Source organism: Lynx rufus, unplaced genomic scaffold (assembly GCF_022079265.1).
Source record: "Lynx rufus isolate CCGP_SWC_20201006 ecotype Redwood Valley unplaced genomic scaffold, mLynRuf1.p SCAF_6, whole genome shotgun sequence".
Classification (NCBI taxonomy): Eukaryota; Metazoa; Chordata; class Mammalia; order Carnivora; family Felidae; genus Lynx; species Lynx rufus.
In genome coordinates, this window is record NW_025814878.1 from 65,198,162 (window position 1) to 65,220,825 (window position 22,664).

The window sequence follows — 22,664 nt, forward strand, 5'->3', positions numbered from 1 at the left end:
GAAAAGGGGGTGTAAAATCTGACAAAGGAGAAGACCATTAGTACCCTGTACAGTGGGCTTGGTGCAATGGGAAGGTGAAATCCAGTTGGACTCAAGACTTTGGTGTTGCTGAATTCTTCCTCAAAGGACTTTTCCTAAGCACTAACCTTCCAGGTAGTTCAGTGCCAAGCAGAGTAGGAGCTTGGTAAATACCACCTTGTTGCCTGATGCTGCATTTTGTTATGCTAATCTGTGTGATCTATTGCGCTGTGTCTTTAGTGCATTCATTCATGTAGCTGTTTCTGACTGTGGAGGTGTTCAGTTGGTCACCATCTACTGAAGACATCATTTGGGGGCCAAGGTGATGAGCCCTTAAAGGAGAGCAGGTGAAACAGGAGACCCTCAGCTTGGAATCATGCTTTAGAAGTTCACCCAGCCCCCTACCACATGCTGCACCCCTCAGTGTGGTGGGTTAATTTATTTCTAAGGCTCTTTTGAGTGCACTGATGGTTACAGGTAATCCAAATGGTGTTATAGCACTGCCATACACACATGGCTTCTTTTTGTTTTAGAGCTCCTTTGTCTTTTAAGTCCAACTGATAGGAAAATAACCTAAGTTGCTTTTTTTTTTCCTGACTTCTCAGAAATCCTCAAAATACCAAAATGTGTTATAGATTTTCCAGTGCCTGCTCACCCTTTGGTGAGAAACCAGGATTCCCTTGTCTCAGCACCACAGCTGTGAATTGTAGAGCACTTGATCTGCCACAGTGGCACTCATGGTTATTTACATGTAAGCTTCCAGATGTGGATGGAAGTGCACTTCACTTCAACATTGGTTTAAAATTTTTAGAGAGGAGAGAAGAAATTTGCATTTACAAATGATCGTATTTTTTATTTTAGCTAGAAGCCTGTTTGGTGCTTTATTGTTCTAGCCAGTTTTTCTTGGGAACTAAAACATGGTGAGTTCTGATTTTTAAAAAAATATGTCTGTCAGGAACACTTACAAGACATGGTTCCTAGCTGATGGTAAACTCTTTTCTCTCCCCGCCCCCCCCCACCACTGTCATAGAGTACTGGTAAGTGAAACTTCAAACAGAGTCAGCTCAGGAAAGTCAGACCCCCACCTCTACCCCCTCAGGCCCCTGGCTTCTCTTTCTTATTGCCTGTCTTCTCTCATCTTTAACATCTTGACTCAGAAGTATGAGAGGGGAGAAAAATGAAAGTCAAATTCACATTGTTTTTTATCTACAGCTTTGGCAAAGGTCAAAGTGTCTTTGGTTGAACTTGTGTCAGTTGGTTTCTCAAGTTGTCTGGGGTTTTGTTTATTCTCCAGTTTCTTAGTCTTCATTTGTAAATATAATCTAGACTTCATTGTTCCTAGCAAGAGAACCAGCTGGATCTGTTAGGAATCTGTTCTGATTACCAGAAGGTTTTCTCCTCATCTCTTCAGTATCGTTTTATAAGTGTGTGAATGTATTGACATAGTCCAAAAATGTTTAATAAAATTTAATCTTTCATTATTACAGTTACCTGAATATATCATTATGTTTTATCATCCTGAACATCAGCTTTCATTGTTTAAAATTGTGCTCTTCTGTTTTTTTAGAATCATGGGCTGATGATTTTATAAAATACAATGAAAGTGAATTATTAGAGGGGAACCTGGGTGGTTCAGTCGGTTTTGCGTCCGACTTTGGCTCAGGTCATGATCTCACGGTTCATGAGTTCAAGCTCTGCATTGGGCTCTGTGCTGACAGCTTCAGATTCTATGTCTCCCTCTCTCCTCCCACCCCCCATCACATTTTGTCTCTCCCTCTCTCAAAAATAAATAAACATTAAATTTTTTTTTAAGTCAATGAATAGAAAAATGGAACTAAAAAGATAAAAATGGTAGCCTGATTAATTTTTTTAAATTATCAGAGTCAATAGACATAAAATCACTCTGGCAAACGGCTGTAGAAGTCTCTATGTATCAACTCCCAGTTTTGTGTGCTGGGACTGGGGCTGGTGTGCAGGTTCCACTCTGAGTTGCACTGTCTTGGAGAGAATATAGACCATTTCAGGAGTCTGAAGATGAGTCTGTTAACTTCAGTACACCCCCTCAAAGTAGGTTTTTGGGGAACTGTCACCTTCATATTTCTTGCATATATGTTTATCACTCAGAAAAGCCAGGTACAGAAGAAAATCTTGTTTATTTAAACTTTTTCTACTCTTAAACATATCACAGGGCAATACATGATTGTTATGATATTTCAAACAATATAAAGGTGAAAGTTCAATGTCTTTTTCCAAATTTCTCAGATTGTTTCTTCTTATCTCTTATTGTTTCTTTTCTTATTCTTCCTATCTTTATCTTTTCTGTAATATATATAGAAATATATATACATACATATATAAGGTATTTTGTCTCCTATAAAAATGAAATTATAAACAGTTGTCTGCAGCTTATTTTTTTACTTTATATTTTTTTACATTTTTCCTTACCAACAAATATAAATCTAATACCTTTTTTTGGATGTAAATCTAATGCCTTGTATGGTTATAGTTGTACCATAGTTTATTCAATTATCCCTCAGTTGATGGACATCCGGGAACATTCTGGGTTTTTGTCATTCTTAACAACACTGCAGTTAAAATTTATGTACATATATTCTTATGTATCCACTTTGGTGTTTGAGAGACAGATTCCTAAAAGCTGAATCAAGGATAATGCCAGGTGACATTCCAAAAAGGTTGCATCAATATAGATTCCCACCAGCGAAAAATAAAGTACCTGGTTGCCTCACTGCAACGAAGTATTAGGAATCTTTTAAAATTTTTCCAACTCTGTTGGATGAAGAGAGAGCCCTAGTTGTTTTAGTTTGAAACCCTGATTACCAGAGAGATTGCAACTCTTTTCAGATGTTTAAGGACCTGCTGGATCTTTCTATTTAATTTTGAGGGAACAAACCACAGTAGATTTAATTTGTTTTGTTTGGTCTTTTAAGTACCAGCTTTTCCGTATATGGTGTACTCAATGATTTGGGTTTATGTTTGTTTTAGTGGGATAGAGAAGATAGGAAGATGACAAGGCTGTAGTGTTGAGTTTTGTTTTCTTAAGATGGCTTAGTTCTCATTTTCTTTCTCTAACATTTTTTTCTTCAAGATCAACTTACAGGAAATCCGTCTCTATTTGCGTGTAATGTAAAAAGAGCCCAGGGTGGGGCATCTTTATGGCTTGGCATACTGTACATCATTATTCAAGACTGCCCAAGAAATGTGTGTTCATATATGTACAAGTTTTTTTATTGAAGTAAATTCACATAACATAAAAATTAATCCCCTTAAAGTATATACTTTAGTGTGCAAGCATCACCTCTGTTTAGTTGCAAAACATTTTCATCACCCCAAAGGAAACCCTATATGCATTAAGGAGTCCCTATTCCCCCTCATTCCTCATGCCCTGGAAATGACTAATCTTGCTTTTTACTCCTATGGATTTACCTTTTCTGAATATTTCATATAAGTGGAATCATGTGTAACTTCTTGTGCCTGGTGTCTTTCTTTTTCTTTTTTTTAACATTTATTTGTTTTTGAGACAGAGAGAGAGACAGAGTGCAAGCTGGGGAGGGGCAGAGAGAGAGAGGGAGACACAGAATCCGAAGCAGGCTCCAGGCTCTGAACTGTCAGCACAGAGCCCGACGCGGGGCTTGAACTCATGAACCATGAGATACGACCTGAGCTGAAGTTGGACCCTTAACCGACTGAGCCACCCGGTGCCCCATGGTGTCTTTCATTTTAGCATAATGTTTTTGAGGCCCATCCACATTGTAGCATGTATTAGTACTTCAGTCCTTCTTATGACTGGATAACATTCCATTGTATGCCACAGATATACCACAATTTGTTTATCCGTTTGTCCATCAGTTGATAGACATTTGGGTAGTTTCCACCTTTTGGCTGTTGTGAATAATCACACATGTAAATTTAGGCTTCAAGTTAGTCATACAGAGGGAGGTATGAAGGACAAGGAGAGTAGCTGAGAAGAGCCTTCTAGTGGGTCTTCTAGAGCTTTCCTCTCTCTTGGGGATTGGTCATTTACAGGATCTTTAGAAAGCTGGGTCAGCCTTGGGGTCAGGTTGGGAGTTTGTGTTCATTTAGCTTTGAGAACTGGATTAAATTGGAACACGAAGTCCCCCCACTCACACATGCTCTGGATTTTAAAAGGAACTTCCTTTCCATTTCTAGGGGATGGTTGCTTGCTTTTCCCCCTTGGCGCTCTGCATCCCTCTATCCCTAGTGGGTGCGGTGACTAAGAGGCAATATTCACAGCTATTCCTTCTATGGTGGTTACCTCCTCCTCCAGCATCTGGCTTAGAGCCGTGGAATGTGACCAGAGGGAGGAATTGTGCCCATGTTTCACTTGGCATAAGTGGCTTCAGTTCCCAGATCAGCAATCCTGGTCGAGTTATGTACCTCCCAGTTTTTTCCTCCATAAAATCGGGTTACTGATACTTACACCATAGTGTTGTAGACAGTTAAGTGGGGTAACACCTGAAGAGCACTGTTCAGTGCCACATGGTAGCGTTTGATAAATGTTCAGTTTCCCCTCTCAGAGATTCTTCATCCTTTCCTGTCCAGTGCCTATCACATCCCCTACTCCACAGTGCTGCATTAAGAATGAAATGAGGTAATATGCACAGCAAGGTTCCTAGCACCCTGCCTGCCACATAAGTAAATAGTCACTGTAGATAGATCACCCCAAAGTGCTTGATGCAAGGAAATGTTTAAAATGTTTCCTTGTCATAGATGCCAGTGTAACTGCAGTAGGAAAATAGTTCATGTTTTGTCAGATATGAAGCATGCCTTTAGGTAGTCTTTTGTTTCTCTGACCAAATCGCTACTGACTGTAATAGCAAATCTCTTGCAAAAGATTTGCACATAAATATTTGAAAATGCATTTTAGACTCCGCTACAATTTTGAAAACCTTTAAGAATACTTATGACACTTCTACATTTTTAAAATTAACAGGTCTAATGTGCAGAATCTATTCCCAGACCCTTACTGATCTCCCAGGCATTTCCCAGGAGTCACTGGTGGGTGCTTGGGAGAGGGTAAGCAAACCAGGATCTCACTGGGAGGTAGAAACCACGAGACCCTGAGGGGCCAGCTTTCAGGGCCTTCTGGAGGGAAATGCTTGGACTGTGGATGTGTTCATTATGCCTCTCTACCTCCATCCCAGACTCAAATCACAGCCACTTCCAGGATGTGCAAATTGAATCAATATCATGCCTGTAGAAGACAATCAAATGTGTCTTTTGTCAGTCCTGGTATTTTTTAGCACAAGGTCCCTCAAGTTTTAGACTCGTGATGCTAACCACTTGCATTTACAATTTGAAAAGCTGGAACCTATTAGGTAAAGTTATTCTTTTAAAACGTTTTTTCTTTTTCTTTTGAAAAGTTCAAACCTAGAGGGAAGATGACAATAAGGAACATTTCCATACCCTAAGTTTGCATTCACCAATTATTAGTATTTGTTGTTTTATCTCCTTATGTATAGTGTGTTAGGAAAAGGGGTTCATTTTTTAGGAACCATTTGAAAGCAAGTTGCAGACCTCTTGACACTGTACCCCTAAATACTTCAACATCATCCATCTCTGAAATTAAGAACATTTTCCTATATAACCACAATGCTATTACAAAGTAATATTTTTAAGTTTATTCATTTTGAGAGAGACAGAGAGCGTGCATGCACATGAGAGCAGGGGAGGGGGCAGAGACAGAGAGCCAGAGAGCATCCCAAGCAGGCTCCACACTGTTAGCAGAGCCCCAACATGGGGCTTAATTCCACAAATCATGAGATCACTATCTGAGCCGAAATCAAAAGTTGGACGCTTAACCAACTGAGCCACCCAGATGCCCCTATTACAAAGTAATTCTTAATTGAAAACTTCAGACAGAGGGCAAAGAGTAAAAAAGGCAAGAGATTAAACAATGCTGTGATTAAATTTGAAAGGCGTAAGGAGGAGAAATATAGGAAGATAATTAGAAATCCTATTTAGTTTGTTAAAGGATAAATTTTGTACCAATGAACCATCCAACCGATGCAGGTTTTCCCCAAATATTTATTTTGTTCAAGTAGGTTCTCCTGGTTCTCCGAAGTCATTGAGTGCTTTGGCCAGGGTTATATGATTTTCAGCCTGTAAATGCATTTTTTTTTAGTGTCATCAATCTAAAACCTGAGAGGTCACATCTACTAACACTTGTGGTTATGAGCAAGTTTTCAAGGGAATTTTGCTGGTGTCATTGCATTGAGAACATGGGACCTTCAGTTATTACAGTCAAAAATGTTTATTAGTGGGTAGTTGAAGTAAACATGGGAGTACTTTCCTGACATTTCACTTAGATTTGAGTAAAAGTGATACATTAGCACCCATTTTGAAGAATAATTTTACTGGCCTGGCCAAATATTAAGATTGATGTCATCACAAGACTTTTTTGCGGATTTAGGCTTCAAGAGTTAGCTCCAGGAAAAATGCTACTCTTATAAAGCTGAGCAGCAGGGACTATGTCAAGTGGATGGTATATATAAGCATCACTGATTTGTGTATTTTTAAACAAAGATATACATTTTCTTGATACCATTAGCTCATAGAACATTAAATAAATTAAAACCTTTCTTTGGACTGGTTCCCTGAAAACATCTATCTTTGGCAGAATTTAATATTTTAAAAGAATTTTGTTTGGGGATTTATTTTTCAAATTAAAAAAAAAAGCTATTTTCACTAGGTTTTGGGTTGGAACCATATTAAGCTGTCTCTCTGAAGAAGCACACCATGCATCATCATGTCAAGAATGAGAAAAAGTGTGTTTCCTTTAACAGCAATATATGTCGTAGAGATTGTTTGACCCATGATTTTTTATGAAAAGGTCCGTTTTCAGTAAACTCTTGTGTTTACCAAGTGCATTGAATGTGATAACTGGCCTCCCGCTGATCAGGCTGGAAGGAGATGCATTCCAGAGAGTCTGAAATGGTGTATTTTATCTTTCATTTCCTTTTTCCTTTTACTCTTTTAGTATTCAGTGGCCATGGAGATTCTAATTTTAAATTCTTATTTACATATCAAATTTACAAGTTATGACTTTTAGAATAATTTTTGTACTGTGTTCTGTGAGCAAATTACAACAGCATTTAATGTAAAATGCATGTGTAGTTTCTTGTGTATCAAAGCCATGCTTTTTCTTTGCCTAGCTTAACCATCTCCTGTTTCCAATTTGTTAGAAAGTTCTGTGTGAAATGTGAACTCTGGTTTACACAATTACTAAGAATGAATTCAGTCCCTTGGGATAATAGCCCTTGAGCTATCTTTGCTGCTTGTCTTCTGCAGAGTGTTTGTATCTTTCTCCTCTAATGCCAAGTACTCACTTTTCACATGTAAATTGAAGATGTCACTACTTTAACTTGGCCACCAGTGAGCGCATGTAATGGTGACTGGCATCATAATGGTTTTTGACCACTGAAAATTTTGTTTTTAAGAGACGAATTTTATGGAGCCAAACTCAAGATGGAAGATTAGATTTGTCCATCATTCATTCTTGTAGTCAGCAAACATTCATCAAGTGCCTATTTTGTGTCAATGGTGTTCAAAAAGAAGCAGGATGAAATTGCCTTGGAATCTTGTGTCAGGTGTCATGAACAGGTACTCACCTTACATGAGCTCTTCAATGCTCTGGGGTGGGATTGAGAGTATTGATGGTAAGGGCCCCACAATTTGATTTGATTATTGAAAATTCAATTTCATTTGATTATTGAAAAATGTATAGTAAATTCCCCTAGTAGGACAAGGATGGTGGAAAGAACTTTCAGGGCAAAAGGTATGTATGTACAAAGCAATAGAAGCATAAAACATGTAACACATTGTGTGAGTTGCAGACAGTTCAGTATGACTAGACTTTGGAGACATAGAGCAGTGGAAAAAGATCAAGCTAAAACATGGATGAGAGCCTAATTATGAAGGATTTTACATACCATTCTAGGGAGATTGACCTTTATCCTGTAGGCAGTGGGGAGCCACTTCTCATGATCAAATTTGTGCTTTAGAAATATTGTCTTATCACTGTACAGAGATGTGACTGAAGGGGAACAGACTCAGTCAGAGGTCAGAGGATCTGTCACTATGTTCCTCCACAAGTTTGTGAGACAAGTGATGGGCCAGTGGCTGTAGGGATCAAGACCAACAAATGATGGTGCTGAGAGTGAGTTAGGAAGTGGAATCTTCACAACGTGGTGACTGATTGAATATAGGTAAGGAAATAGAGGAAATAATTGTGGACAACTCCCAGGTTTCAGGTTTGGGTGACTGCATGAATGATGTCATCAGCGAATGGGCACTTCATTAAGTAATGAGAGCCATCAGGTTAATGTGCAAGACAGAACAGAGAGAACTAATGGTAGAAGCCATAGGAAGTGGACATTTAAGGAGAAGGAAAATAAAAAGAAGGAATGAACTTCAGGGAGGAAGAAAACCTAAGCATAGGGTATCCCAGGACCCAATGCAAGAGTTTCCAGAAGGAAGGAGTGACAGGAGTGTTAAACACTTCAGAGATGTCAAGAAAGGATTCCAGGATATGTCAACTTGTAGGTTCATGTAATCCTAGTAAAGAGCAATTGGTGAGCAAATAAAATTTAAAAATTAGGCAATCCACTTACACCATTCTTGCAAGAAACTTAGATGTGAAGGGAAGGAGAACAATAAGGTCAAGAAACTGTTTTTTTAATCTTAGCTTTTAAGGTTGAAAATCTTGAGTATGTTTACATAGTAGAGGATAGATAAAATCTGGAAGAGACAAAGAAAAGGGGATCTGAGGATACATATTAGCTGGAACACATGAAGAGATTAGCTTTGGACCAGAGAAAAAACAATTCTTAGCAGACAGGAGCAAAAGAAGAAAGGCAAGGTGTGGATATTAATTAAAAAAAAAAAAAAAAGGAGGGAAAGGAATATAGGATTTGAAAGTTGAAAGTTTGAGCAGTGTAGTGTCCGTGAATATGAACTGCCCAGATCTGTAGCTGGGAACAGCAGGGCCCAACTGCTGCCCCTCTGGAGCCACCTCTGTGTTGGCATTGGCATTAAGGCCACACTTAGCCCCCTGGCTCCTCCCAGTCAGTGACTGAGCACAGTGGGGGTTCCTATTGCTACTTCATTCATGTGGGATGCAGAATCTTTCTAGTGGGCCATGTTGACTTGAGAAATCCCATTGTCTTGACTAGACCTTGCTTGGAACTGTGTTGCAGTCTGAGACTTCTTATCTTTTCCTCCTTCCTTCCCTCTTGTATCCAGAAGTATAGTCTGAAGGACCTATCAGCTTCTCTTGCTCACTCCCCTAATAAATCTTTTGTATGTCTAATCCTGTCTTGGTGCCTACTTCTCAGTAGACCCAAACTAATGTAAAAAAACATGGTCAGAATTTGTGTATTATTAAGGTAATGCTAGCTGCTGTAAAGATAATCCCTCAAGTCTCAATCATTTAAAACAATAGAAGTTTCTTCCTTATTGGCATAACATTCAAACTGAGTGTTGATGAATGATAGGTGGCATTCCTCCCAGTAGTCCTTCAGGAATCCAGATCACTTCCATTTTGCAGTTTCTTCATTTTCAATGCATGGCTTCCATAGTTCTGTACTTGTTTGTGTCACATCAAGAGAGAAGGAAAAGGGTGCTTGAGTGACTCCGTTGGTTGAGCTTCCAACTCTTGATTTTGGCTCAGGTCATGATCCCTACCTGAGGGATCATGGGATCAGGGTCATGGGATTGAGTCCTGCTTAGGGCTCTGCACTGAGTCTGCTTAAGATTCTCTCTTTCTCTCTCTCTCTCTCTCCCTCTCTCTCACCCTCTGCCCTTCCCTTGCACATGTGCTTGAGTGCTCTCTCTCTCTCTCTTAAAAATAAATAATGAATTTTTTTAAAGAAAGAGAAGGAAAGAACATGGAAGATCACACACAGAAGGTTTTTATGCACCAGGCCTGGAAATTAGCATAATCACTTTTGCTCACAGTTCAGTGGTAGAACTCAGTCATATTTCACCACAGCTGGGAAATGTGCCATGACCTACTTGTGTGCCAGCAAGAGGAGGATATAAGCTTGGTAAAATAGCCTCTGTAGGAAATGGGAGGACCAGCTTAGTAGGGGAACCTGGAGGTACTAAATCCTACAATTATGTGATTTTTCCCCCCTAACAACCTCCACACCGCTTCACAGTGACCTGTGAATGAGCTGAGAAAATAGGTTGGGTTAATTCAGAATTTGGAGGTTCTGCTCTTATTTCAAAACTGAATGGTTTTAAAAGAAGAATAGGGCAAGTTTCTATTGGTGAAAGTCTTTTCAAAATTTCCATACATTTTGGATTGATGTGAGAAAGTCCTAATTACAACATCTGTTACCCCATGGGTTGCTGGCTTTAGGTCCTGCACCTGGACAACCAGCCAGGATTTGCTTCTTCCTTCCTTCATGTTGGACCCTTCTGAAGCTGAGCACTCAGAGAGAATGGCTTATAGAGAAAGGAAGATTATTTTTCAGATCCTGTGAAACTACTGATCCTTCAGATGAACCATTTCTCATAACTTTCTCCAACATGGATAAATTAACTCTGCTTTTAGCTAGTAACCTTCCCTACCTGCTCTTCTGATAGCGTGCGGTATTTTTTGCAATTTTTGCCTTTGCAAATTATGCTCATCTTGTTTCCTCTGCCTGAAGTTGGCTTTCTACTCCATTCCTCCTTTCTTCTCTTTAATTTTTGACAGTCAAAATCCTGGACCTCCTATACTCTCTGGCTCAGTTCAAATGACACCTCCTCCACTGTTTCTTCACATTTACCACAGCTAAACACCTCTTCTTTCCTTGGCCTCCTTGGGTGTTGGTTTCACCATTCGGGTGTCACTTGGATGCCTTGTATATACTTGTGTGTGAGTCTTTCACCTACTAGATTTAAAACTCATTGATGGGACTGTGAATTTCTAGTACCACCTACCCCTAGCACAGTGTCTTGGACTGAGTGAAACTTTAATAAGTGTTGAATGAAAATGAATAAAGTTTGCTGACTGTGGAGAGACAATAGTAGAAAGATAGTAATGTTTAGTTTGGAAAATCAGTCTTATATGGCCACAAATCACATGAGGATTACAAAAGTTAAAAAAAAAAAACAAAAACCCAAAACCTCAGATAATGTCTTAGAAGGAAGGGAATGATATATAGTGATTTCTTGTAATTCCAATGGAATCAGAGGGATATAGTTTATATTATTATGGGGGCTAAACAAGGGATCTGAAGTCTGTGAAGGATATATCCAGTCATCTGATGTTGAAAAAGTCAATTGATTGGGAACCCACTATTTTTATAAACTTGAGATTTAAAAGTGAGATTTTGGTTGGCTGTGGGGAGGATATGGTATGTTAACGCTCAGGAGACTTGTTTTGAGTTTACAACATTGCAATACCTCCTCAGTCCTTTTAGAATATATGTAAAAATACTTGTGAGGGGAAAATAATGATTTGACAAGAGACTTCTTGCTATAGCTAGAATGTTTCATTGTTACTTTTCTATAAATCCCCTAGCAGACTGATTTTTGTTGTTACTATTTTTTTATTGTTTTTGCTGTTTGTAGCTGTTTATTGTAGGATAAAAATCTGATAGGAAATATTTCTTAAATATAAAGTACATTATAGGATATAGATGGTCTACATAAGATAATACTCCTTTTCTGCTCTAGGTCCTTTTATTTTCTTAAAACCAAACATACTGTCAGTTCAAAGAGGTGGAGAACAATTAATTAAATCTCCCTTCCTCTACTCAGTTTGCAGGGCATTACACCATTGGGTGGTCCAAGGGACTTATACACATCAGATTATGTTATCACTGCTCCCTAGGTTAGTCCATTTCATTTTATTACCATGATTTAACATATCAGTTTTCTTTATATTTAGTGAATATTTTCAAGTAATTTTGAAAAGATCTAAGAAGAGTCACAGTCAGTTATTTTTTCACGAATAAATTATGCTCTGTACTTAATTGAGTCTGTCTGTAGGGAGCATTTATTTCTATTCACCAACCATTTGCCACGCTCAGCACTAGATATCAAGATTATGGTCTATTGATTTGCTTCTCTGTCTGTATATTTCTAAGATGTCTTATCTTTTTGGTTTCATTTCTGGACCTAGAGTTCTTTTACTTAAGGTCTTTTAGCTGGCTGTGATTTGTTGCCAAATTACCTACACTTAAATTTTTATAAATGGATATACATATTTTGGAAACCATGTTTTTAGGATTATAAATAAGATAAAAGTAAAGATATATTATTGCATTACTGTATTCAAAAGGTCTTTTGGAATAAGAAGTCTTTGTATGTTAAGAGCAACTTGTGCCATGATCACTGTTAAAAAATAGTTTGGCGGTGATGTTTTTATTTATTTCTATGTACGCGTTGTGTTTGACTACAGAGAAGTCCTTTACGATGACCAGGGCTTCTGTGTGGCTGATTTTAGGTCAAATAGGAAATATATGGTGTAACTACTGTGGTGTTTTCTCTTTCCAGTAGACTTGGACTTATCCGTGAGATATATTAAAAATGCTTTGACATCCTTACTTCAGCTCGGGTAGAGAGGAACCCTACAATACATGATGAAGAAAATCTTTTGTTGCGGCCCAGGCCAATTCTTGGTGCTTGATTTCATGAAGAATGTGACACTTTCCACCATGTAATTACAGACTGTTAGACTGGGCAAGGCCTTATACACCTTCAAGTTCAACATCATCCAATACAGATGCCTTGTCTAAGGGATCCTAATTTCTGTGTGGTAAATGAGTCTAATCATCAATTCTCATGGCTAATCTTCAGTTATTTAGATAAAGACAGAACAGTGACTTCTGTAAGTCTTCTTTTTCCAAGCTGGTTATATTCCATTCCCTTCAGTGTAGTGTAGTGTAGTATGGTATAGTATAGTATAGTATAGTTCCTTCATCATCCTGGTCTCCCTTTTCTTCACACTCTCCAGGTTATGAGAAGGTGTCTTAAAATGTAGCGAGCAAAATTCAAAGCTATTCTCCATGAGTAGTTTGACTGGAGCCAAGTATAGTGAGACTTCTATTTCCTTGGCCTTGAGAACAGTACCTTTGTTAATGCAGCCCAAGAGGGCATTTGGGCAGCCCTGTCACACTGTCTTTATTGAATCAGGAAGCCGCCAGACGCTATGGACTGACTGTGTGGAACCTTACACTGAATCCTAGTAAACTTTACCAAATTCATTTCAGTACATATTTAACCTTGAGAGAATTTTGGAATCCTGTTTCTGTCATGCCTATTACTGTGTTTTCGTACCCACATGTCTTCTGGGACTTTGTTTTAATCATTGAAGAAAATGGGCTAATTATAGACCTCTGTCCAGAATGATATCCACTTACTTTTGCTTTAGATAGAATCTAATTGTTGTATCATGTGTGCCTGGGAAAGCTGAATGGTAAAGCCAGAAGAAGGTGTCCTGTCTGTTAGCATTGTCTCCTATACCTTGGTAGACCTAACACTATCGAAGGAAACAGAATGGTTTCCACTGGAGCCTGGTGGGGGCCCGTAGCTGTGAGATGTGGATTACAGACAGGCAGTTGTATGTCTTGGTTTGCCTAGGAGTGTCCCAGTTTACTCCTCTGTCCTGGATTAATTGATCATACTCTCGCTCATCAAGTGTCCCATTTAGACAATACAGAATGTATTTGCGCCTAAAGCCCTGCCTTAGCTGAGTCCTTTTATTAACACATGATATTTTATAACTGCCTCTCTTTGGTTTGGGTCAGAGCCCTTCTCATGTTCCAAGAAATTTTGATTATAGCAGGTGATGTTATAGAGTCTTCATCAAATGTGACTGGAAGGAAGCTGCCTGGCACCAAATTATGCTGATCCCTGTATTCTTTTTTTTTTTTTTTTCAACGTTTATTTATTTTTGGGACAGAGAGAGACAGAGCATGAACGGGGGAGGGGCAGAGAGAGAGGGAGACACAGAATCGGAAACAGGCTCCAGGCTCTGAGCCATCAGCCCAGAGCCTGACGCGGGGCTCGAACTCACGGACCGCGAGATCGTGACCTGGCTGAAGTCGGACGCTTAACCGACTGCGCCACCCAGGCGCCCCTAATTTGGGCTTTTAATACTTGATGTTTGTGTCTGTCCAGGTTGGTACTTCAATTTTGCCACAACATAGTGCTGCTCAGACCATTGTTGAAAGTTTGACGCTAAGCACAAAGTATTTGAACACAGTAGATTCTAAATAGATTATTTTCTTTCTTCCCTCCTTCCTCTTTCTTCCTTCTTCCTGTTCTTCCAAAATCTATGGGCTGTACTTTCTCACCTCTAGAAAAACAGGACAGAGAGTATATCCTGCATCACCACTGTCACCTTCCTACATCAGGACAGATTTACCACGTGTCCTCATATCGCTCTGAATAACTTCTGGAAATTATAGAACAAAACTAACTTTCCATTAGAATCCCAACAATTGTTATGAAGGCCCCTGCCTGGGAAAGTTTTTCTCACATGCTGTGATGTGTATTGCACTGAGGGGAAAGTTGCATCTTCATTAGTTACCCATGACTTAGTCCAGGTGTCACCTTCTAAGTTAGGAAGAGAGAGAGGGCAACCTAGCCCAAAATACTCTGGTGACACATTTGGTTTTTAAGGGAGAAAAATTCTGAAACCGAAAGGGTTTTCTTTTTTTATATGACTAGCAAAATAGTGTTGATTAAGACAAGTCAAGCAGGTGCTGGGGATGTGCTAAACTATTTAATGGTTTTCAGAGTACTGAAAGGCTATTTTTAAATGTTTCTATATTATTCTCAGCCAAGCTGCTGGATGAAAAGTACAAAAGGCTAAAAATATTTACAGTTTCAGTAATGTCTGTTTTAAAAGAAACCATCCTGTGTGGTTTTTTTTTTTCCATTTGTAGGAAAAGAATATTATGGCTTAGAGAGAAGTGGTCGAAAGCAGTTTGTTCAATGCTTAAGTTTTTAGGAAAAATAGCTGTCAAAAGAGCAGTAAGTTGGGTTATAAATCATCAAGCTTTTAAAAGCCAAATCAAGAATGAGAACAGGTGATCACAATTACTTTTACTATTACTGTCCTGTTACCACTTTTCATACTATGAACTGTAGTTCCAATTGAGAACGGTATTGCTTTTCAAAATTTTTGTATGGATTTAGGAGACAAGGTGCTGGTGTCAGACTGCTTGGGTTTGTATCTCAGCTTCATCCCATGTATATTTGATCTTGGATATGTTGCTTAAACTCTCTGTGCCTTAGTGTACTCTTCTGGAAAATAGAGAGTGCCTGTCTGTCTCCTAAGGTTGTTAAGGTTAAATGAGTTCTGTTCAGAGTAGAACCTAGTGCATGTAACTACTCAGTAAATAATTGGCTCTGTCCATTTTTGACTTTTTAAAATTTTAACTTAGTTTAGTTTTTTAATTGTTGTAAAAAACACATAAAATTGACCCTCTTAACCATTTTTAAGTCTATAGTTCTATGATGGTAACTATATTTACATTGTTGTGTGACAGTTTATTATTTTTTAAAAGCTGATTTTCCTTCATAGTCAGTTCCACAGCGCTATAGGCATAACATGAAAATGCACACCATAAGGTAGGAGTTTAGACTGTTCTCTTCGCTGCTGTATCATGAGTGCTGAGAGCCATGCCTGGGGTAGCAAGGGCTCCGTTAACGTTTGTTAGATGGATGGATGGATGGGTAGATGGATGGATGGATGGATGGATGGATGGATAAATGGATGGAGAACAGTGAGGCTTCTTTTAACAAAGTAGAAGTGTTTTTGAAAAAGTATTTCTTAAACAAATTACACTTTTTAAAAGTGATCTTAAATATGCATGGAAAATTGACTCTTCATAAAGTAAAGTGATTTTTAAAATAAATGTTTCTTAATTATTTATAAATTCTGATTTTGGCGGGCTCAGCTTTTCTTAAACTGGGAAAAATAGTATACTTAGTATTGACATAGTGAAATGAAAAAGGATATGTTAAATGATTTGTCTAAAATTTGAACAGGATTTACTGTACATTTTCTAGCATTTTTATTCTCTTTCAGATCTGACCACCAGACCTACTTTTTCCTTAGGCATATGTGAGTCATCTTGCTCTTGCTTTCAGAAGTCAAAGATTCAGGTCTAGATCAGTGTTTACCAAAATCGGTGGAACACTACCTTTCCACTGAGAGTAAGCATCACCTTTTTTTTTTTTTCTGGGTCTTTTAAAAGAAGGTCAGCTGAATATTGTCTAGAAATGGCCCAAACTCTGTGGGTGGGGAGAAAGGAAGGAAGAACCTGTCTCTCACTTAAAAACCTACCACGTATGAAATAAATTATAGTTTTGCTCTGTGGAGTTTTCATTTAAATGATCAATTCTGTTGGAAAAATGTAAATTTTTGACAAGGTTTATTTGCTTCCGGATGAAATACTTAGCGTTACTTCTTATTGTTCAACCTTAGATTTTGTTTTTATGACATTAAATATTCCAGTGAACATTCTATTGCATATTTAAGTATTACCATGAGGTCATAGGCACAAAATGTGGCTTACACAGAGGCTCACTTCCTTCTTCCAAGGAATAGGGACCCTGCATTGCCATGAACTTTGCAGTCCTGGGCGGGGGGAAGATGTAGGAAACCGTGTCACCTGTCCAGATTTTTATTGGGCCTCATTCCAACACAGTGCCTGGCTGTAACCAAAAGCAAGAGTGCATCTTTCCTTTCAGCTGCTGTTTGGCCAACCCTCACTCTGTTCCCATGGCAGAGAAAATCACCCCATCTTCCAAAAGATGGCATCTTGAGTCATTTCCATGATTATTCTGGCCTGTCACCTGAAAAGTGATGAAGAAAAATGATCTTGCCTAATCACTCTTCCCCATGCCACAAGCAGACTTTACTTCTGAATCAGAGACCATAAATCTTCCGAAAGGTCTCTGTTGCTTCTGAGTTACTAATATTTTTGTATTCCTCTGATAGCAGCAACGTATGTAAAATCTTCCCAATTTTTTGAACTCTCTTTCAACTCCATACCTAAAGAGGAACAAAAAATGAATAAAAGATCAGTTCAATGGTCTGCACTCTGAGGACAGTAATAGTGAAGGAGTCAGCTCACGCTACTCCCCACCTACCCTACCCTGGCTTCCTGTCACACAGAGAACCCAGCCTCCTCCGTGGAGCCTACAGGGTTCTGCTGACCCAGCCCCTGCCATGCTCATCAGCTACTCTAACTAGAGAACAGTCTCTTCCTGGTGCTGCTGCTTCTGCCTAAACTGTTCTCCCCAACATTTTTCATTTTGCTAACACTGGCTCATCCTTCAGTCTTATCTTTTTTTTTTTTTTAATTTTTTTTTTTCAACGTTTATTTATTTTTGGGACAGAGAGAGACAGAGCATGAACGGGCGAGGGGCAGAGAGAGAGGGAGACACAGAATCAGAAACAGGCTCCAGGCTCTGAGCCATCAGCCCAGAGCCCGACGCGGGGCTCGAACTCACGGACCGCGAGATCGTGACCTGGCTGAAGTCGGACGCCCAACCGACTGCGCCACCCAGGCGCCCCCCTTCAGTCTTATCTTAATATCACTTTCTCAGAAGCCTTCCCTGATCTCCACCCTTAATGAGCAACCCCTAGTTCATATTTTCCCTTCTCCTTACTCTTCTAGCCCTTATTAGAATTTTAGTTACATACTTATCGTTGGGTTTGTTTATTTAATGGTTTTCTGTCCCATTCGACAATAAGCCCCATCAGGATCATGGCTGCTTTGTCTACTCTTTGTAATACCCAGTTAGACCCCTTTGACTGAAGGATAAGGTAGGTGATGGTGAATAGAGAGATATCAGGCTGAAAAAGTAGGTGGAGGCTATACTTTAGAGGAATGAAACTTTTCTTGAAGTTCAGAAAAGGATGATTTTAATTACCTTAATGCAGTGATTCTAATATTGTTGTCCAGTAGCCCTTAATAAATTAGCACTTGCCTAAATACATTGCATGTCTGATGCACTGTAATAGCCCTCTTCAAATGAGAATTAAAAGTTACATACTTTTAAACGATATCCACGTTCTTGTTATAATAGAACACAGGTCATGGTCTTTCATTTCATCTTTATCAAAAAGGAAAAATAGTAAAAACATTTTTATAGTAACCTGACACTTGAAACCTTTTCACACTTGTAATACCAAAAGCTTGACTCTTAATAGGTATCCTAAACTGACAAATATGCCTTTTATGTATATTTAAAAAAATTTTTTTTAACGTTTATTTATTTTTGAGACAGAGAGAGACAGAGCATGAACGGGGGAGGGGCAGAGAGAGAGGGAGACACAGAATCAGAGACAGGCTCCAGGCTCCGAGCCATCAGCCCAGAGCCTGACGCGGGGCTCGAACTCACGGACCGCGAGATCGTGACCTGAGCTGAAGTCGGACGCTTAACTGGCTGAGCCACCCAGGCGCCCCTTTTTTATGTATATTTAAAGGAAGCTTTTATAGACTTTTAAGGTTAGCTTCCTTTTGAATACTTCTACATGCTATCCCTAATAATTTCAGGGTAAATTTTCATTTTCTTGATCAAATTCTTTTTAACTACCACATTGGTGTTCAAGCAGAAGTAGCCTGCTTTATGGAGTTTCTGTGTTCCTAGAAAGTTAGTTATGAAATATGATTTTATTTATTTATTTATTTTTAATTTTTTTTTCAACGTTTATTTATTTTTGGGACAGAGAGAGACAGAGCATGAACGGGGGAGGGGCAGAGAGAGAGGGAGACACAGAATCGGAAACAGGCTCCAGGCTCTGAGCCATCGGCCCAGAGCCTGACGCGGGGCTTGAATTCACGGACCGCGAGATCGTGACCTGGCTGAAGTCGGACGCTTAACCGACTGCGCCACCCAGGCGCCCCTGAAATATGATTTTATAAACCATGTGTTACAAATTGTGATATACTTGATCATCTTTTACTTAAAATAATCCTTCAGTAAATCCATTTATATCATCTAGTTCATCTTTTACAAATGTGAATTTTAATAAGTACCCATTTTTCTTGACTTGCAGGGTAACCCTGAAAATAGTAAACTAAGTCAATGATTCTTTTTCAATCTGTATTTTTTAAGAGAATGTGTGTTATTTTGTTTCAGGTGAACATGTTAGTTAATATACTGTGCTGCATCAGCCGGTAGGGAGGGGTGGGGGGAGGCAGAGGAACCTTGACACTAACATAACTGATTTTTTTCTTTTGTATGAAAACTTGTTGAAGCCTGTCCTAAAGAATTCTGAGCAGAAATTGAAGGGTGAACCTAAGGTTTTTGGAATACTTGGAAGAAATTGTTTCAGTGGATGACATTAATAGTAAAACTGTGGCGGTATTTAGAGTGGATACTTCATAATAACTTTTAGAAATTGATCATCTCCATTGGCACATTATACATATAAAAGTACAGCAATTCACTCTGCTTTATAACTATTCTGTGAAGATTGTTTAAAGGATAAGAGCACTTGGTAGAGGCAGAGAAAAACAATAAAACTGAAACCCAGAATTTATGTACATTTAAGATTAATTACAACTTAGTGGCTCCTGGTGCTCACCATTCTAGATTGAGTAAAGGATCCTCTGTTCGTTCTGTTCCAACAATAACCACACAGACTCAACCTACCAATTTATCACTCCAATTTAACTTCTGTCACTTCCTTCCCACTTCTCTTCCCTTGATGGCTTCTTTAGCTGTCATCTGTTCCACCTCTTTGTGCCTCGTTATTCTGTCACTGCCAGCTTCCTGTCATGGAATGAGAATCTGGGCCTGGAGGCCCTTGCAACAGATTCCTGGAGAGCAAGACTTCAGAGATTTTTCTCAATTCTATTTCCACCTCCTAAAAAAATTATTTTTTAATTTTTTAATGTTTATTTATTTTTGAGAGAGAGAGACAGACAGACAGACAGCGTGAGTGGGTGAGGGTCAGAGAAAGAGAGGGAGACACAGAATCTGAAGCAGGCTCCAGGCTCTGAGCAGTCGACACACAGCCCGACGCGAGGCTCAAACCCACAAACCATGAAATCAGGTCATTACCTGAGCCGAAGTCAGACGCTTAACTGACTGAGACACCCAGGTGCCTCCTAAAAAAAAAATTTTTAAGCTCTACACTCAACATAGGGCTTGAACTTACGACGCCAAGATCAAGAGTTGCGTGCTTTACTGACTGAAGCTAGCCAGGCCCCCTAAAAAGATTTTTTTTAATACAAATACTAAAGATTTTTAAAATTTATTTCAAATTCGGATTATTTCTAGTTACCTCATAGCTAGGTCTGAAGTTCATCTGTGTAGGAATGGAGTTAATTAAACAAGCGAATGAAGTAAATGAAGATATGAAGATATACTTTCCTAACTTAAGAGAACAAATTACTTCCATCCAGTTCAGAAATGTCCACTTATCTTTAAAAATGAATTCTATTTGGGGTGCCTGGGTGGCTCAGTTGGTTGGGTGTCCGACTCTTGATTTCGGCTCAGGTTGTGGTCTCACGGTTCCGTGAGTTTGCGTCCTGCATAAGGCTTCACACTGTGAATGTGGAGCCTGCTTGGAATTTTCTCTCCTTCTCTCTCTGCCCCTCTCCCTCCCTCTCTCTCTCAAAATAAATAAACTTCAAAAAAAGCTAAAAATAAAAATGAATTATATTTTAAGGAGGAGTTTGCATAGCTTAAGCAATTGTTTTTGGCAGTTTATTAAAAAATCATTGAAATTCACTGTTAAAGCAAAATGTATACAGTAGTCCCCGCTTATCCATGGTTTTCCTTTCCACAGTTTCAGGTACCCGGAAGCAGATGATCCTCCAGACATACTCTATCATCAGCAGGTCAGTAGGAGCCTGACACTACGTCACAGTGCTTATGTCATTCACCTTACTTCGTCTGCTCACGTAGGCATTTTGTTATCTCACATCCTCACAAGGATGAGTACAGCACAATAGGATATTTTGAGAGAGGTAGAGAGAGACCACATTCACATAACTTTTATTGCAGTATATACTTGTAATTATTCTATTTTATTTTTAGTTCTTGTTGTTAATCTCTTACTGTGCCTAGTTTCTATATCAGACTTTTTCATTGGTATCTTATTTATAGGAAAAGACATAGTATTCAGTACTATCCGTGGTTTTAGGCATTCACCGGGGGTCTTGGAACATACCCCTGGAGGCTACTCTATTAGGCATTGTTTTATCCTTCATGGTGTTGCTTGTTTAATTTCAGCAGATTAAGGGAGATTACCTGGAGCTGGAAAGACCTATGAGAGTAGATGAGGGCTCAGAGGAGATAGGAACAGCTTCTGTGGAGGAATCAAATGCATCAGGTGAACATGGGATGTACCAGACAGTGGTCCCTATAGCACAGGCAGCATTTGTGAGGCACAAGCTAGAGCACATACATGGACATGTTTTTATGTGTGTATGTGTGTACATGTGTATGTGTGTGTGTGTGGGAGGGGTGACAGTATAAACACATGGAGAACCCAGAAGCCATATACTGGTCTGTCCAAGTAGGCAGCAGCGTCTATCCACAAGAATTTCGGACCAGCCATTATCCAGGGGCTCAGGGTCAGGGCTACAGTTCCTGAGAGGAATATGGGAGAAATCACAGCAGTACCACTGCTTGACTTTTTAGACTGTGAGTTTCTGATTCTGGAAAATGGAAGCAATAATATTAATTACCTTATGGGGTTATGTTGTAAGCTAATAGAAAAGTTATATGTGAAGATCTTAGAATAGCATCTGGTGCATAGTAAGTATTTAGAAAATGTTAGCTGTTACTATAGTTACATGAAAGTAATAAAATGGTATTTCTTTTTAAATGTCCTGTAACTGATTGAGTTCTTCAGTTATTTCAATTCAGTGACATTTTACTACATTATAGGTAAATGATTTCTAGAGGTGTTTTTTTGTTTGTTTATTTTGTTTGTTGGGGGTGGGGCACTGTTTCAGTTGTAAATCTGTTAATGACCAAACTAAGGGGTGTCTGCGTGGCTCAGTCCATTGAACATCCAACTCTGGACTTCGGCTCAGGTTATGATCTTAAGGGTTTATGTGCTGACAGCACAGAGCCTACTTGGGATTCTCTCTCTCCCCTTCCCTCTGCCCCTCTCTGTTCTCTGTGTGTCAAAAATAAATTTAGGGGCGCCTGGGTGGCGCAGTCGGTTAAGCGTCCGACTTCAGCCAGGTCACGATCTCGCGGTCCGTGAGTTCGAGCCCCGCGTCGGGCTCTGGGCTGATGGCTCAGAGCCTGGAGCCTGTTTCCGATTCTGTGTCTCCCTCTCTCTCTGCCCCTCGCCCGTTCATGCTCTGTCTCTCTCTGTCCCAAAAATAAATAAACGTTGAAAAAAAAAATTAAAAAAAAATAAATTTAAAAACTTTAAAAAAAATTGTGGGCAAGAGGACACAGTAATTACTGTATAATACTAGGGTAGGTGTAGAAATAAGGGATGAACATCATGTACAGACCATAATACTAGTCAGAAAATGTCTCCAGTGGAAAGGTACAGTTTTCTTCTGTTAATGGGACAAAATTTGTATGATCTAGAACCAAAACAGAAACAAAAACAACAGCTCAACTGTCCAAGTGGTTTCTGCCATCTTGATCATTAAACATTTTCTCCAAAGTCT

The 22,664-nt window shown here is 39.1% G+C and overlaps 1 protein-coding gene across 3 annotated transcripts in view; it reads left to right on the top strand.

Annotated features, from left to right (window-relative positions):
* The window catches only part of BACH2 (BTB domain and CNC homolog 2), a 356,461-nt gene that overhangs the window by 31,937 nt on the left and 301,860 nt on the right, over positions 1–22,664 (top strand). For 2 of the 3 annotated variants that reach the window (XM_047101755.1, XM_047101754.1), the window contains exon 2: positions 20,813–20,864. The exons of the other annotated variant lie outside the window; for it this stretch is intronic. The gene's annotated coding sequence lies outside the window, so the exon portion shown is untranslated. The remainder of the gene's footprint in view (positions 1–20,812; positions 20,865–22,664) is intronic. 3 annotated transcript variants of the gene reach the window in all.